At 44.3% G+C, this 17,549-nt stretch overlaps 1 long non-coding RNA gene across 2 annotated transcripts in view; it reads right to left on the bottom strand.

Annotated features, from left to right (window-relative positions):
- LOC110259933 overlaps positions 1-12,822 on the bottom strand; it is a 38,739-nt gene extending 25,917 nt beyond the window's left edge. For both annotated transcript variants that reach the window (XR_002342420.1, XR_002342421.1), the window contains exons 1-3: positions 12,641-12,822; positions 12,404-12,520; positions 105-207 (exon numbers count right to left, since the gene is read on the bottom strand). This is a non-coding gene — a long non-coding RNA (uncharacterized LOC110259933). The remainder of the gene's footprint in view (positions 1-104; positions 208-12,403; positions 12,521-12,640) is intronic.

The raw sequence follows: 17,549 nt of genomic DNA, 5'->3' as shown, positions 1-17,549 counted from the left end.
TATCCTTAAGGGCTACAGCTTCAGAATGTAGGAAGGTTCAACTATAATAATACTAAAAAAAAATAACAAGAAGAATGTAGGAAGGTGACTAATTGGGTGCTTACCCTGAGCTGTAACTTTGGACCAGGTTCTGCACGTAGCCTCATTTAATCCCCAGAACAGCTTAATGATGTCCCCAACAGAGAGGTAAGATCTCGCTTCTTAGATCTGCAAAATGATTTTGGATTCAAGTAGAATAGCAGTTCTATAGTTTATACGAAAACAGAGAGATGTAAGAAATAACTCACAAAGTTTTTATCGATGTTCCAGATGCTGGTAATTCCAAGGACACACATAATTAGGAGAATTTAGTGGATTTCTTCAATGAAATCTACTCATCTTATACATGTGGGCAAGAGAAGATAATACATCTTTCAATAGACAGAATCATTAGCAGGTTAGATTCAAAGTAGCAAATCCAAGAGCTGAAGCTGTGAGAAACTGTCATTTTATCAGCCATGATTTGAATCACCCTTTTTTTTTTTTTGTCTCTTTGCTAATTCTTTGGGCCGCTCCCGCAGCATATGGAAGTTCCCAGGCTAGGGGTCAAATTGGAGCTGTAGCCGCCGGCCTACGCCAGAGCCACAGCAACGCAGGATCCAAGCCGCGTCTGCAACCTACACTACAGCTCACGGCAATGCCGGATCATTAACCCACTGAGCAAGGGCAGGGACAGAGCCCGCAACCTCATGGTTCCTAGTCGGATTCATTAACCACTGCACCACGACGGGAACTCCTGAATCATCCTATTTTGAGAAAACTTGGAACTGGATCTTTCTGAAGCTGGTCTTGTTTGTTTGTTTAGGGCCACACCTGTGCCATATGGAAGTCCCCAGGCTGGGGGTCCAACTGGGCTTCAGCTGCCAGCCTACGCCACAGCCACAGCCACATGGGATCCAAGCTGAGTCTGCAACCTGCACCGCAACTTGTGGCAATGCCAGATCCTTAACCCACTGAGCAGGGCCAGGGATTGAACCTGCATCCTCATGGATACTAGTTCGGTTCATTACCGCTGACCCAGTCCTAAAGCTGGTCTTGGCATTTTGGGTTTTTGTGTTTTTGATTTCTGGCTTTGAGTTTAAACTTCTAAAAATGATCTTCTGAGACTGATTTCTACAGAGGAAGGCTTGGAGATGAGAATTCACATGTTGCTGATTTATTCAGGAAGCACTTCCCCCAGGGAAGGGCAAGAAGCCAGGCAAAAGTGTGACTGTCGGCAAAGTTCCGCAGAGGGTAACTCTAGCCTGACCCTGCAGGGGGCTCAGGAGTGTAAGGTATACCTCAGAGTCTGTTCTGACCCAAGGCGCGAGCTAGAATTTCACGCTCCCGCACTTGAAAGTCTTTGACCAAAGGCGCCTCCGAGGGAGGGAACCTCTGAGTACTTCTGGTTTGGAACATCCAAGCAAGTCTGCTCCAGTAGCTCGAGACAGTTTTCTTCCTCTAAAGACCTCCTTGTGCGGGCAACAGAAGCAAAAGCACATCAGGGCAGGCAAGGGTCAGAACAATCCAAGGCGACTTCGGTGGGGCACCAACTGTGTCTGGTCCAGTGACACTGATTCTGCTGCTGACTTGACAATTCTAGGAATGTTTATGCACGTTATGAATTCACCAATGACAACTAGTGGATGACAGACATTGGTTTTATAACACAGCCCTGATCTAATTTAAGCACGTGAGATGAGGAAATATCCTTCAGGTTGCCATCTTTTTTTTTTTTTTTTTTTTTTTTTTTTGTCTTTTTGCCTTTTCTAGGGCTGCTCCTGTGGCATATGGAGGTTCCCAGGCTAGGGGTCTAATCGGAGCCATAGCCACTGGCCTACACCACAGCCACAGCAATGCAGGATCCGAACCGCGTCTGCGACCTACACCACAGCTCACGGCAACGCCAGGTCCCCAACCCACTGGGCAAGGCCAGGGACTGAACCCGAAACCCCATGGTTCCTAGTCCGATTCGCTAAACACTGCACCACAAGGGGAGCTCCCAGGTTGCCATCTTTAAAACATGCCCAGCTTTAAATATTTCTGTGCCCCAAATGTGCATTAAAAAAAAAAAAAAGACTTTCTTTTTTTCAAAAACGTTGTTCCACTCAATAAAGTAGCAATCTATGTTGGAGAACACACATAGTTTCCAGGGGACTCAGGAAATGTATAGATTTATTAAAGTTACAAAAGTAAGGCATGCCATAAGAAATCAAGTAAGAAATGAAAAAATTAAATGGAAATGTTTCCCTCTTATGTGGTACTGCCTATAGGTAACCAAATTCTAGTGGTCTTGTGCTATTTATTTATTCTTCTATTTATTTAGTCAGTCTCCAATTGATGGACATTTAGGTTGTTTCCATTTTTATTTTTTTCACTAATACAATGTTGCAACAAATTTTGTTGTCAATAGTCTTGTATAGGGGATACAATTATCTTGTGCACAAAGATAGACTCCTTAAAGGAGAAGTACTGATCAAAAAGATACATGCACCCCAATGTTCACAGCAGCACTATTTATAACAGCCAAGACATGGAAGCAACCTAAATATCCATCAACAGATGAATGGATAAAGACAATGTGGTACCCATATATAATGGAATATTACTCAGCCATAAAAAGGACAAAATAATGTCATTTGCAACTTGGATGGACCCAGAAATTGTCATAACTAAGTGAAGTAAGTCAGACAGAGAAAGACAAACACAATATGATATCACTTATATGTGAAATTTAAAAATTGATGCAAATGAACTTATTTACAAACAGAAACAGACTCATAGTCATAAAAAACGACTATGATTACCAGAGGGGAGAGAAGAGGAGAGGGATAAATACAGAATTTAGGATTTAAAAATATACTCTACTATATATAAAATAGATAACATAAGGACCTATTGTATAGCACAGGGAACTATATTTAATATCTTGTAATAACCTATAAGGGAAAAGAATCTGGAAAAGAATATATATAGACACACACATATATAGAGACGTGTGTGTGTATTAGAATCACTTTGCTATACACATGAAACACTGTAAATCAACTATATTTCAATAAAAAATTAAAAAAGAAGAATTATTGATACTAAGATTCATAAGTATTTTAAAAGATGGAGTCAAATGATCATGACCACCACCCCCAATGCACACCCTGCAAATGGTGGTGCTATTGTATTCTCTCACCAACAGGGACTGAGTGCCCATTTCCCCAGTTATTTTACTTTTAAATGAAAAAAAAGTTGTCCATATAGATCATCATATTTGTCAAATTGGCCCTGTATATAAAACAGCACTCACCTACCAATCCTCAGCCCTGTCAGTATAATGTCTTAGTTTTAACCACGTTTATATGGGACTGAGTGTGTATCCACTGCTATTAGATGTTCTGGGGGAGGGATACCACACATTTGTGTAGAAAAAGCAACCATCACTGAGATTAGAGGACTGATCATCTTTCTTCTTCGATTTCAGTTTCTCAGATTGCAAGGGCTCCTCTCAGCACTTGGAGACTTGCCAGATGTGTTACTTTTTTTTTTTAAGAATACTTACTGGGGAGTTCCCTTGTGGCTCAGCAGGTTAAGGATCTAGCATTGACACTGCTGTGGCTCAGGCCACTGTTATGGACATAGGTTCAATCCCTGGCATTGGAAATTTTGCAGCTGAAGGTACAGGCAAAAAAACAAACAAACAAACAAACAAAAACCCCAAACCAAATCAAAAGAATCTTATTGGCCTGAATAATTCAAAACCCTCAAAACCCTGGGCTGGGATTTTGGTGAACACACGTGTGGTTCACTCTCATATTTTCCTTTACCTGGCTGCTCAGCCTTGCACTTCTTTCTACCATGTAGTCCCACGAACCGTCAGTGTTCCTTGGTTCCATACCTTTATTTGAAGTGTTTTCTCTGCCCAGAAGATCCTTTCCCTGGAACATCCTATTCTTTCTTCAAGGCCCATTTTCAGGGTCACCTCCTCTATGAAGTTTTCCTTGATTTCTTTCTCCCATGTAAACCTCCTCTTTCAGATGACCTGCTATTGGAATGACTTTGCCGTGTAGCTGGTCTCTCTCCATCTCTATACGAGCTTCCTGATGGGAAGGACATTGCCCTATTCATTTTTCAGTTCTCCTATATTTCCTTCTTTAATATGTGTGTGCTGAACTAAATTGGACCACAGAACACAGTACTGTGAATTTTGACAACACAACTTTAAAAAGTTCTATCAGGAAAAAAAATGATTCATATGTTTTGGAAAAAACATTACCTATATTAGGTTTCTCCTGGATGAAAGAAATGAAAATATGTTTAAAGGAGCTTAGGTGTAAGTGGGTTTTTACAGAAAGATAAAAATCCCACAAAATTAAAAAAAACAACAACTGGAAATCTAGTTCTCAAAAGGAAAGGAGCTAGGGTGATACCAGGGGCCTAGAGCAATAAGAGTTTATGGACCTTTGGTCTAATGATTATTTTGTTTTCTTTCAACTGATATTTATTGAGCACCTACTGTGTGCCAGAATGGTGGCAGACACTAGGCATGTAGCAGTGAACAAGACAATCACAATCTCTGCCCTCATGCAACTATTGATCTGGTTCCTGAACATAAATATAAGGTGCTCTTCATCTTCGTCCTCCCCCCATCTATGGTTTTTTGGGTTTTTTTGGTGGTGGTGGGTTGCCAAGACTGCAGCATGCATAAGTTTTGGACCAGAGATCCAACCCAAGCCATAGCAGTGACAACACCAGATCCTTAACCCACTGAGCCACCAGGGAACGCCTATGTTTTCAGTCCAACTTCTAGAGACGGAATCTAATTGGCTTTGGGGCAGCATGATAATTGATTGGATCCTTCTGGCTCAGCCATCTGGGGCTGTCTGACCAGGCTATAAGGGTGGGAGAGCAGAGATTTTCTCTGCAGAGGGTCAAGGGCTGGTCAGGCACTCACATGTGCCTCCTGTAAAAAATCAGCCTATTCCACCTGATTTGCAAAAAATATTATTTATGATTTATCTTCTACCCTTTAAGGCTCCAGATTCCAAAGATGACTCTCATAAAGAAAAAGCCATTTCATATGGTGATGGTTAGCATCCTGGGTGGCTGTGGGAAGCCAGCACAATTACAGCTTTAATTTGAAAGTTCTGCCTGAGCAATTAGCTCTGTGGGTGAATTTCTGGCATTGGGGCCTTAGAGAGCATCACATTTTGCTGACCTATTTTCCAGATGAAAAAATCAAGGCCCAAAGAAGGGAAACGGTTTGGTCAAGGTCAGGGGTCTCTCGTCATAGAGGCGATGGGACTGGAACTCAGGTGGTTGCTTTTGCTGAGCTGCTTGATGCTCTTTCTTTTCTTTCCTTTTCATCTACCCTCATCCATTCCTCCTTCTCTTTCTCTTTCCTTTTAAATGCATTTTAATTGACTACTTTTCTTTTTTTGTTTTTTATTTAGTTGTGGCCTCAGCATATGGAAGTTCCCAGACCAGGAATAGAATCCCAGCCACAGCTGCAATCTCCACAACAGCTCTGGCAATGCTGGATCCTTAACCCGCTGTGCCACAGTGGGAACTCCTGGCTTTTCTTGAATAAATTAAGTATATAGACAATTAAAACAACAGTACACAACAGTATTTGGAGGAAAGTAATTCTCCCTCTCCTCTAGTTCCTATCCTTAGAGGCCACCACGGTTTCCAGTATATCTTTCCAAAAATAGTCCATATATTCTAACAATAATTGTCTTGCCTTTTTTTTTTTTAAAGTGTATCTTGAAGATATATGTGTGTGTGTGTGTGTGTGTGTGTGTGTGTGTGTGTGTGTGTGTGTGTGTGTGTGTGTTCCACAGCCTGGGGATCAGTAAGGCCTACCTGTACAAGCAGAAGCAGGAAAGCAGAGTCAGAAGAGATTAGGAGAATTACAAATCCCTACTGATCATGGGGTGGGTGGAGGTGGGGGTTAATGCTGGATTTTCCATTTTATGGAGATGGTATTTGAACTATTTTACTCAAATTATCAAGGGCACAGTGGCCCTGGTAAGCAATAGGATTTGGAGGGGTGCTCACAAAGGGGTGCTTCTGGATTTCCCAGACGACCTGTTTCCTCTCTGTCCTGAATAGGTGGCCAGGCTGGTTAAAGCCTCTGAAGATCTTCCTCCCTCTCTCCCTCCCTCCTTTCCTACCCTTAGCTTCAGAGTTGGTATGTTGATGGAGGGGATGTCCCTTTTGCCCTTGGTCAAAGACAAAAGGGACTTCCTTCCTTCCTCCCCCCCTCCCTTTCTTCTTTCCTTTCTTCCTCCCCCCTCCCTTTCTTCCTTCCTCCCTCAACCTTCAGAGTTGGTACCGTGGATGCTGGAGGGGATGTCCTTTTTGCCCTTGGTCAACCGTTGGAGCCCAGGCATTTCTTCATCATCAAGTCCCATTGAGTCCACCTATGTGTTGCATTAGTCCTCTGCCATCACCCTGGATTATTGCCTTTCTACTTTCCTCTTGGAAAAAAGCAAGTGACTGCCTTCTACCCCAACACTGATTCCCCTGGTCTGTCTCTTGGTCAGGTCACACCTGCTTTAAGGTCACTCCAGGAGTTCCCGTTGTGGCTCAGTGGTTAATGAATCTGACTAGGAACCATGAGGTTGCGGGTTCGATCCCTGGCCTTGCTCAGTGAGTTAAGGATCCAGCATTGCCATGAGCTGTGGTGTAGGTTGCAGATGCGGCTGTGGCTCTGGTGTAGGCTGGCAGCTACAGCTCTGATTAGACCCATAGCCAGGGAGCCTCCAAATGCTGCGGGAGCGGCCCTAGAAAAGGCAAAAAGATTAAAAAAAAAAAAAAAAAAGCTACTCCAGTGCCCTCAGGTTGAAATCCAACCCTCCCACCAAATCCTGTTAGATCCGGCCCTTGGCTGCTTCTCAGTCTTAACCTCCATCGCTCCCTGCCTTTTTGCCTCACTCACTAATGAGTGATCCTTATCTGGAACTCAGTGTTGGCATGATTGCTTGCTTTTGTTTCCTCTTACTGTTGTAACAAATTAGCACAAACTTAGTATCTTAACATAGGAAAAATGTATTCTACATCTCTGGAGGCCAGAAGTCCAAACTGAGTCTTAATGAGCTCAAATCAAGGTGTCAGCAGGACTGGTTCCTTCTGGAAGCTCTGGGGACATTCTTTGCCTTTTCAGCTTCAAGTGTCCTTTCTCAGCTTCCCAGGCTTGTGGCCTCTTCCTCCCTCTTCAAAGAGCATCACTCCAATCTCTCTTCCATCATCACCGTTCCTCTTCCTCTTCTGTATTCAAATCTTCCTCTGCCTCCCATTTGTAAGAACACTTGTGATTACTTTTAGGGCTCCCTTGAATAATCCAGGGTAATTTCTCCAGCTCAAGATCCTTACTTTAATTACACCCACAAAGTCTCTTTTGGTAAGGTATTGGATTTCAGGGTCCAGGGCTTAGGGCTTGGGTATCTTTGGGGGCCATTTTTCAGCCCACCAGCCTATCTTCTTGAATTCCAGGACACCGTAAATGTGTGCAACGCTTTCCTGGTTCCCATAGGATGCTACACTTTTCTAACCACAACATCTATTACACGCATCACAATCACATGTGGAGGCAAGGATGGGTTATCTGCTCACCGATTCTTTCTTCTTCTGAGCATCCAGGAAGACTACACTTCCCAGCCTCCTCTGTGAGTAAACTGGGACCATGTGATGGAGTTCAGCTAAGGGAATAGGGTGGGAATGATTTATGTACCCTCCAGGCCTAGCCATAAATGGACTCACTCAATCCTTCTGCTCTTTCATCCACAGACATGGCTCCCCATGGTACCTCCATGGTTAGAAGTGAATGATTTCAGGATGGCAGTTATATGATGGGGGGGGGGACTTGGATTCCTGTGTCATCCTTAACTGTGTTAAGCCCTGAGATCTTGGGTTTGTGTATTAAAACAGATGACCTATCCTGACTAATTTGTTTTCTTTTTGTTTTAAATGACTTTTTTATTTTTTAGTTTTATTAGCCTATAGTTGACTTATGATGTGTTAGTTTCAGGTGTACAGTAACATGAATCAATTATGCATATAAATATATCCATTCTTTTTTTCCCATATTGAGTAGATTTTTCTGAGTTTTTTTGTTTGTTTTTTGATTTTTGTTTTTTAAATTAAAGGGCTAGCAGCTCCCATCGTGGCTCAGTGGTTAACAAACCCAGCTAGCATTCATGAGGATGCGGGTTTGATCCCTGGCCTTGATCAGTGGGTTAAGGATCCTCCACTGCCACGAGCTGTAGGTTGCAGACATGGCTTGGATCTCGCATTGCGATGGCTGTGTCATAGGCTGGTAGCTACAGTTCCAATTCAACCCCCAGCCTGGGAACCTCCGTATGCCTTGAGTGCAGCCCTAAGGAGACAAAAGACCAAAAAAAAAAAAAAAAAAAGTAAAGGGCTAGTATCTTATCTATCATGGTATCTTCTTGAAATATAGCAGTATTTGTAGCTATCTCTGTCTTTTTTTCCTGGCATATGGAGTTCCCAGGCCAGGGGTCAAACCTGTGTCCCAGCCCTCCAGAGACACCACTGATCCCATAGCGCCCCAGCAGGAACACCTTTTGTTTCTTTTCTTTACCAAACTATAGGCTCTATCTTATTTCCTCTTGTATCCCTCTGTCCCTGGCTTGGCACAAAATGAACATTCAATAATGACTGTTTAAGTGCACGAAAGGCAGTCTGACTCAGGATGAGGACATAGGGGTTGGGTGAAAAGAGGGGGAGTGTATTTGTCACTATGAGAAAAGATGAAGGTAGGGGCAGAAGTTGTGACAATGGGGATGAGAGGAGAGGAAGGACCTGATATTTATTTAGGAGGGTGACTGACAGGACATGGGAGTTGAAACAAAGGATGGTATCAAAGACCTTCCCGTTTACTGGCTTGGATACATGGCTGGACACTGATGCACTGAACTCTCAAATATCCAAGGGTTGTTCTGAATATGTAGGTGAAAACAAAGCCCTCTGTGACTGTTGCTTCTTTGACTGCAGCCCGATTCAGGTATATGAGTTTCTCCTTGAACACCGTTGGCTGGGCAGGCTTGGTGATGTGGAGATTTTTATGCTACTCTGGTTCGTAGTAATGGGATTTGAGTGGTGTGGTAGGTTGATGCTATCGACTGAATGTGTGTGTCCCTAACACATTCATATGTGGGGATCCTAATGCCCAATGAGAAGCATTAGAAGGTGGGGACTGTGGGAGGTGCTTAGGTCTGAGCATGGAGCCTTCATAATGGGATCGTGGTTTTTATAAAAGAGACTCCACAGAGATCTCCCATCCTCTTCACCGTGTGAGAATACAAGGAAAAGGTGCTGGCTTTGAACCAGGAAGAGGGCTTCCACCAAAATGCAACCACGATCCTGTTTTGATCTTAAGACTCCCCAGCCTCTTGATTGTGAGAATTAACTTCTGTTATAAACAAACCATGCAGTCTACGGTATTTTGTCATAACAGCCCAAACAGACCAAGGCAGATGATATATATATATATATATATATATATATATTTTTTTTTTTAAAAGGCTGCAGTCATTCACACATCCTTGTATGCATGTCCCTTTTCAAAGTGATTTTTTTTGCTGCCTTTCCATTCAAGAGGAGAAGTTGAAAATCAACTATAATAAAACAAAATTCAGATTAAAAGAGGAGTTGATTTCTTTACCCCTTGAATATGAACGGGCTTCATGGCTTGCTCTGCACCAATAGAAAGTGTCAGAAGTGATGGTGTGATTGCTCTGACCTGGGTCTCAGTAGGGCTTTTGTGCTTTCTCTCAATTTCTAGGAAGCCTCCCAGGCACCATGTGAAATATCCCAGGCTAGCCTGATGGCATATGAGAAATAGCTGTCTCAGCTGAAGGCTGCCCCAGACCAACTAGCATCCTGGTGACCAGGCAGATAACAGCAAACGCATGAGTGAGCCCAGCTGAAACCAGAGGAACCACCCCATTGAGGCCAATCTAAGCTGCCAATTCACAGAACTGCTAGTTAAATAAATAGGTATTATTTTAAGCCACTAAGTTTGGGGATGATTTGTCACATATTAAAAACTAACCGATATAACCTGTGTTTACAGACATTTGTCTGAGCAGAGAGACACAGGTATGGGGAGTAAACCACTGTTGGGTTTTCATCTAGTCTCAGGTGATTCCTGGGGGATACACCTATTTATTTTAACCAGTATAGCTAGCTGGAAAATGCATGACCCCAAAACCTATTTTGGTTTCACAGTACTGTTGGAGGGATTTAAATTATTCAGATAATTGCTTCAACCTGCCACTTTCCTTGTGGACAGAAGCTACTATGATGTTCTAAATTAGGTGTTCCAGACGCTGGGATTTCATCTATAGTAAAATGACCAAAAATTGGGAAGGATAGGTTTGCCAATTTTTTCCCTGGTAAGAAACTTTTTTTTTTTTTTTTTTTTGCCTTTTTCTTTTTAGGGCCATACCCACGGCATATAGAGGTTCCCAGGCTGGGGGTCGATTCAGAGCTGTAGCCACCAGCCTACACCAACACCAAATCCAAGACTCATCTGTGACCTATACCACAGCCCATGGCAACGCAGGATCCTTAACCCACTGAGCAAGGGCCGGGGATTGAACCTGCAACCTCATGGTTCCTAGTCAGATTTGTTTCTGCTGTGCCACAGCGGGAACTCTAAGAAACATTTTGAAGATCTCTCTCTCTCTTTTACACACACATGATAAATAGGAGGCTAAGATCAAGTAACTTCAACATTAGAAAGTAAAGTGTAGGAGTTCCCGTCGTGGCGCAGTGGTTAACGAATCCGACTAGGAACCATGAGGTTGCGGGTTCGGTCCCTGCCCTTGCTCAGTGGGTTAATGATCCGGCGTTGCCGTGAGCTGTGGTGTAGGTTGCAGACGCGGCTCGGATCCCGCGTTGCTGTGGCTCTGGTGTAGGCCGGTGGCTACAGCTCCGATTCGACCCCTAGCCTGGGAACCTCCATATGCCGCGGGAGCGGCCCAAGAAATAGCAACAACAACAACAAAACAACAACAAAAAAGACAAAAGACAAAAAAAAAAAAAAAAAAAAAGTAAAGTGTAATAAAAACAGAATATACAACAATTAAAAAAGGCGCTTTTGAGAGTTCCAGGGCTAGCTCAGTGGTTAATGACGTGACTAGTATACATGAGGACTTGAGGATGCGGGTTCGATCCCTGGCCTTGCTCAGTGGGTCAAGGATCCAGCATTTCCGTGAGCTGTGGTATAGGTTGCAGACACAGCTTGGCTCCTGCATTGCTGTGGCTGAGGCTGGCAGCTGCAGCTCCGATTTGACCCCTAGCCCGGGAACTTCCATATGCCACAGGTGTGGCCCTAAAAGGACAAAAAGACCAAAAAAAAAAAAAAAAAGAGGTGCTTTTTGAATACTTATTTCATCAGGCTTACTTTTTTTCAATTTGGCCCAGTGAAAATCCTCAACACATATTGGTATTATTCTGCAGATTAGCTTTTCTTTTTTTTTTTTTTTCTTTTTTTGTCTTTTTAGGGCCGCACCGTGGCACATGAAGGTTCCCTGGCTAGCGGTCTAACCCGAGGCACAGCTGCCGGCCTACACCACAGCCCCGCAGGATCCAAGCGGCGTCTGCGACCTACACCACTGGACCCTTAACCCACTGATCAAGGCCAGGGATCGAACCTGCAACCTCATGGTTCCTAGTTGGATTTGTTTCCGCTGCGCCAAGATGGGAACTCCTGTGGATTAGCTTTTGACATCTACTTTTAAAGAAAGTCTACCGAAGTTCTTCCTGCCTTTTTTTTTTTTTTTTTTTTTTTGGTTTTTAGGTCCGCACCCTCGGCATATGGAAGTTCCCAGGCTAGGGGTCAAATAGGAGCTACAGTTGCCGGCCTACACCACCGTCACAGCAATGTGAGATCTGAGCCTCTACACCGCAGCTCGCTCCTTACCCCACTGAGCAAGGCCAGGGATCAAACCTGCACCCTCATAGATACTATTCAGGTTGTAATCTGCTGAACAACAATGGCAACTCCCCGTGCTGTGTTAATCTGAATGCTTCCATACATTTATTTAATTTAAGACTGCTCAAATGTTACCACTTCTGGCTAAGTCCTCTTTTCCTGTGTTGGCAGAGCTAAACATCATCCTCTGAGTTTCATCCTCCTCTAGGTTTCCATAAGCTTGACCTCTATTTCTGCCGGAGTTACATCACCTATACACAGGACCGGCTAGATAACTGGTGAGACGCTTTGTTCAAAAATCATTTAGAATTTCAAGAAGGCAGCTGTAGAGCATTAAACCAAGCACGGGACTCCTGAGCATGGGGCCCTGCCAGACGGCACTGATTGCATTGCCCAGGAAGCCTGCCCTGCCTCTATATTCTTTCTCACCTTGGAGACTCGGAGGTCCTGGACAGAAAGAATCTTGTCTCAGTCGCCGTCTCCCCGGTATTCGACACATTGTAGGCGCCTCAGGTTTATTGTAATAATAGTGCCTTGGTTTCACTGCTAAGTGTGAAAGTGAATAAAGAAAACCTCGTTTAAAATGCAGCCTGGAGGTCAGAAGCGGGAACTCTTGGGCACTTCTATTCCATTTCAATTATAGACCCGCAACAGGAAGAAACTTACCTCGCATTCTTAGCTGGAGGGTGTCTCTACAATTTCAGGAGGAGGGTGATTTCTCCCCACCCAGCAACAATTCCAGCCAATGGGAACTGTCCAAACTCAGCCAATGGGAAGCCAGCACTACCCCGAAATCTCGCGATCTTTTAAGCGGACTTTGGTTCAAAGCGTCCACGCCTTGAGTTCCTCGTGTTTTTCTAAGGTAACACTTTTTTTGTTGTTTGCTGGGCTTACCTAGAGTTTTTGCTTGTCCCAAATTGCGATTCTGTGATATTCCTAATTAAACCCAATTTGCTGGTAAAATAACTGACTGTTTCACTACTAAGGTCAACGTAAGTTTCATTCACTGGGTGGATCACTCTATACAAGGTGTGGAGTGGCTGTAACATGCCTGGGGAGAGGTTTTTTTTTTTCTTTTTTTTTTCGTTTTTTTTTTTTTTTAAGGGCTGCACCTGCGGCATATGGAAGTTCCCAGGCTAGGGGTCAAATCAGAGGTCCAGCTGCCAGCCTTCACCACAGCCACAGCAACACCGGGTTCGAGCCATGTCTGCGACGTAAACTGAAGCTCCTGGCATTGCCAGAATCCTTAACCCACTGAGCAGAGGCCAGGGATAGAACCTGTGTCCTCGTGGATACCAGTCGAGTTCACTGCTGAGCCACGTGGGGGATCTCTGAGAGGCACCCTTCTTATCCTCTTCTTATAGATGAGGAAACTGAGGCTTAGGTTAAATTACTTAAATGACTTATTTGAGGTCCTAAACCTCATTTGAGAAACAGCCAGGATTTAAACCTAGGCAAGATTCTGGTTCTCCATCAATTTTGCCCCCAGGGGATATTTTGTTAACAGATTTGGGTTGTCAGAACTGGGAGGTGCTGCTGGCATCTAGTGGGTAGAGACCAGAGATGCTGCTAAATAGCCTACAGTGCACAGGACAGTCCCTCAGAACAGAGAATTAAATAACCGCTCCAAAAAGTCAGCAGTGCTGAAGTTGGCAAACCCTGTTCTGGTGCCAAAGCCCAAGTTTCCTAATCTTTGGTTTTCAGTACCAGCCACTATATATTCTTTCCTTTATGTGTATTTCATTAATAAATACAATAACATTGGAGTTCCCAGTGTGGCACAAAGGGATTGGTTGCATCGCTGAAGCGCCAGGATGCAAGTTCAGTCTCCTCCGCCCAGCACAGTGGGTTAAAGGATCTGGCATTGCACTTGTGACTTGGATCTGATCCCTGGCCTAGGAACTCCATATTCTGTGGGATGGCCAAAAAAAGAAAAAAATATATATATTATAATGTATTTACTATTTTTCTTATGTACTTAAAAAGAATTAATTGCACTTTAAACATTTAAGCCATGTGTTTGACGTGTCGTCTTTTTTTAAATGATATATATTGAAGTAAATATAAAACTATTCAAAATTTTTTTGTTGGGATACTGCCCAAAATTATCTCACACATTACCTCCAGTCTGGGAGAACCTTACTGTAGACCCGCTTCACCTCTTTTATAAGGCTTCTCATCTTTTCAGAACAAAAGAATAGAATATATCAAGTGGGTGTGTTCCTTGAAACTGTCAAGGTGCTAGTAGCTACATTTTGGTTTCTGCTGGGGAAGGTCATGGAGAGGATGTGAACACTGGTTGACCTGAGCCCTAGAGCTGGGGAATCAGAAGCTCCTCACTCCCTCTTCTGCCCTTGAAATGTACATTTCACCTACCTTTTCCCCCTAGAAGCTGTTCCAAGGATGCAAAAGCCTAAATAAACTGTTCAGATTCTGGCAGATGGGTGCAGAGATCTACTCCTCTTTAGCCACCCAAGATAAACTCATCTGTAAGTTCCACTGCTTATGGATCCAGCCAACCTGGAGGGGCTGCTTCTTTCATCTCTCTCCTGAGATGGGCCAGTTTCAAATTCCACCTGGAAAGCTCCCTGAGGTTATAAACCAACAGCTGTTTCAACTCTTTTTTTTTTTTTTTTCCCCCCTCAAGGCTAACAGTTGCTTAGAAACCATTTCGAAACCCTAAAGGCCACCTGATGAAGACAATTAACAAACAACTCCTTAGAGTGAGGGCCACAGCACAAATAATCTAATTTGTGAGCTGCTTCTGGACGTTGGTTGCAAGTCCTGGTAAGAGAACATCCTTTGTTATATCGCTGCCTTCCCTGATTGTTGGGAAGTACAATTGCGTTCCCTTTGCTGCGTGCGCTGCAGTGTGACATAATTAAGGCTAGAGCAAATGAGATTCTTCTTTAGATATTAAAAGCCCCTGTGTTGTAAATAATAATGTCATCATCTCTTTCATAGAAAGCATTTTCATTAAGAGCTACATTTTAATTTCAACATATTTGCATGAATTCATTTGAGTAGTGGTTGGGGGTGGCATTTGATGATGATTTTCATCTTCCGTGAACTTGCCATGTGTTTTAATTAGGAAGTTTATAAATGTTCTACCCCTCACCCCCCAAAAACCCTAAAAGAAATACCTTCTCAATCACGTGTTCTTAATGGGGGCGTGTCCCCAGTAATCACACATCTCATGAGAAGCAGTGACTCTATTTACTGACTTTTTTTAACCCAGAAAGAAAATCCACTTCTTTCCTTTAAGGGGTCAAATGAACCAAGGATGATTCTTCTCTCTTCTAAGTTATTTTTCAAATTCTTGGGAAATAGGCTCGGGCAGTGTTCCAAGGGGCAGTGACCACCACAGCAGGGGCAGGAAGGGAATTTGGTTTGGGCAAAGCTTACGAGGCTTCAGGTTTGGAATCTGGCAAATAAGCCAACACAGAGTGGATTAGGTTTGCTTCTTTCCAAAGCAAGATCCCTGCACTCTCCTTGTCACAAACAGGGGGCAGTCTCTGTTAATTAAAGCCGGGAACAGCAGCCAGAGCCTGTCTCCTCTGCAGACCGGACTCAAATGTCCTGGTGACAGGCAATATTTTACAGGGATTGGAGGCAGATTCTGAAATGGGCTTTTCTGTCGTGATTTTGGTCTCTTTTTGCTAAGATTTTTTCTTTTTTGAAAATCAAATATTAGAAGTGCTTTCAAACCTCCAACTCTTGCAGAAGGGAAGGTGTCTGTGACCTCATCCTTCTATTGGGTCATTGCCCTCCACTCTCAGCCCTCATGCTTTGCTGGGATGTGTCACGTGGGCTGCAGTGGGGTAGGATGGCACCCCCTCCCCCCATTAGGAGTCTGGCAGTCTGCGTCCAGCCCTGCATTTCCCATTTGCCGGTCATGTGACCTTGGACAAGGCCCTTTACCTCTCTGAGCCTCAGCTTCCTGGTGTAGCCCTCCCTAGTTTTGAATTAGCCTGTGAAAATAAGCACCCAAACCCTCTGCACCTCTGTGTCAGCCCTAAGTGTCCCTTTCCTCTCTTAGTTTAAGACAGGGCCTTGCATAGAAGATCTTAATTAGTTCATTAAAAATAGCCCTTGCATATTTTTTGAATGCTTCTCATATCCACATTGTTCTAGGTGCCAGGGACTCCGCAAGATTCAAGATTCTTTCTGCCATAGAGTTTACATTTTCAATGTGGGATGACAAAAAACAAATACATAATATCATGGCAGGTGGATGGACAGCCTGGACGCCTATTTTAGGCAGGCACTACCTGCAGTGGTTAGAACACAGGCTCCTGGGTCAAATTTCTTGGGTCGCGAGCCAACGGCAGCACTTCCTTGGGCACCTAGTTTAATTGCTTTGGGCCTCGGTCTCTCCCGCTGTTGTGTGGGCTTGGTAAGATTACCTAAGTGGTCGAGTTAAATGAGATCAGTCACTTAGTGGCTCAGCAAATATTACCAGCTTGTCTGCTAGATGCTCAGCACCTCTCTGAGCATCCGTGAAGAGGTGATTTTAGAGCAAGCAGGCTCAATGGCTATATTACAAGCACTGAATGAAGGTCAGCTGTGGTCACCTCTCACACACCAATGCTTGTATTTGTAGACTCACACAGTGGTGAGTGTGGGTGGACAGACAGACCACACTGTCCTGTTTGGGGGATCCCATTATGATGAATCTGATGAGTTTAGACTACACAACCTCACACCTCATTCTGGTGGGTTTGGACTTAATACAGCCTAGAAGTCAGTGGGTCTTCCAGGGTTAGTACACCCCTGGATACACTCTGTCAATGTTGCCCTAGTGTGTTTTTGTTGGAATAGGGTCCTTCTCTCAAGTCTCTGGGGGGGACACTAAAGCAACCATTTCTTAAAAGAGAAGCCACAGTTAGTCCAACTCCTTCTCACTCTGAGAAAACGTGAAGAGTCCCAATAAAACTTCCCATTATTTCTCCACTAAGGGAACTCCCCCCGCCCCCCAGTGTGTCATTTCAGATGTGACCCAACCTCTTGGTTCTTTGAAAATGCCCCCAGAAGCCCTCGGTTGCAGCCAAATGGAGAGGAGGGTGGTGGAAACATCATTTCCTTGCAGATCGCCCAGCCAACTGCAAAGTGTATACTTAGTTAATGCAATTAAAAAAACAAAACGCAGGGGCGTGTGGGGATCTAAATTTGGTGTAGCAGCTTTGGTACAAATCCTGTTTTGGGGGCTACTGGAGTCAAATTCAAAGCGAGGAGAGGAAGAAGTGGGAGAAATGGGAGCGAGCGGACGGATGGCTGGAATCGGCTGGTTTGAAAGAGGGCAGATTTGGAAATGCTGACGGCAGAGGATGGGAGGCTTCCCGAAGAAGCAAGGCCGGGGGCTCAGCGGCTCCGGGTGAGCATATCCCGGGGTGGGGGGTGGAGGGTGTCGGTGGGCACAAGGGCCAGCCGGTTCCTGAGACCGAGGTACGCGAGCTCCAGGTACCGGCGGGCGGCTGAGGCTGGGCGCCTAGGCCTTGCGCTGCACCAGATCTAGGAGCTCAGAGGCGGCGCCGCGGGCGGTGTGCCCTCCTGTGGAGCGCAGGGAAGGTGGCGA

This window comes from Sus scrofa, chromosome 3, assembly GCF_000003025.6.
Source record: "Sus scrofa isolate TJ Tabasco breed Duroc chromosome 3, Sscrofa11.1, whole genome shotgun sequence".
Classification (NCBI taxonomy): Eukaryota; Metazoa; Chordata; class Mammalia; order Artiodactyla; family Suidae; genus Sus; species Sus scrofa.
Note: the sequence above shows the minus strand (reverse complement) of the source record. Positions and strands in the feature narration are given on the sequence as shown.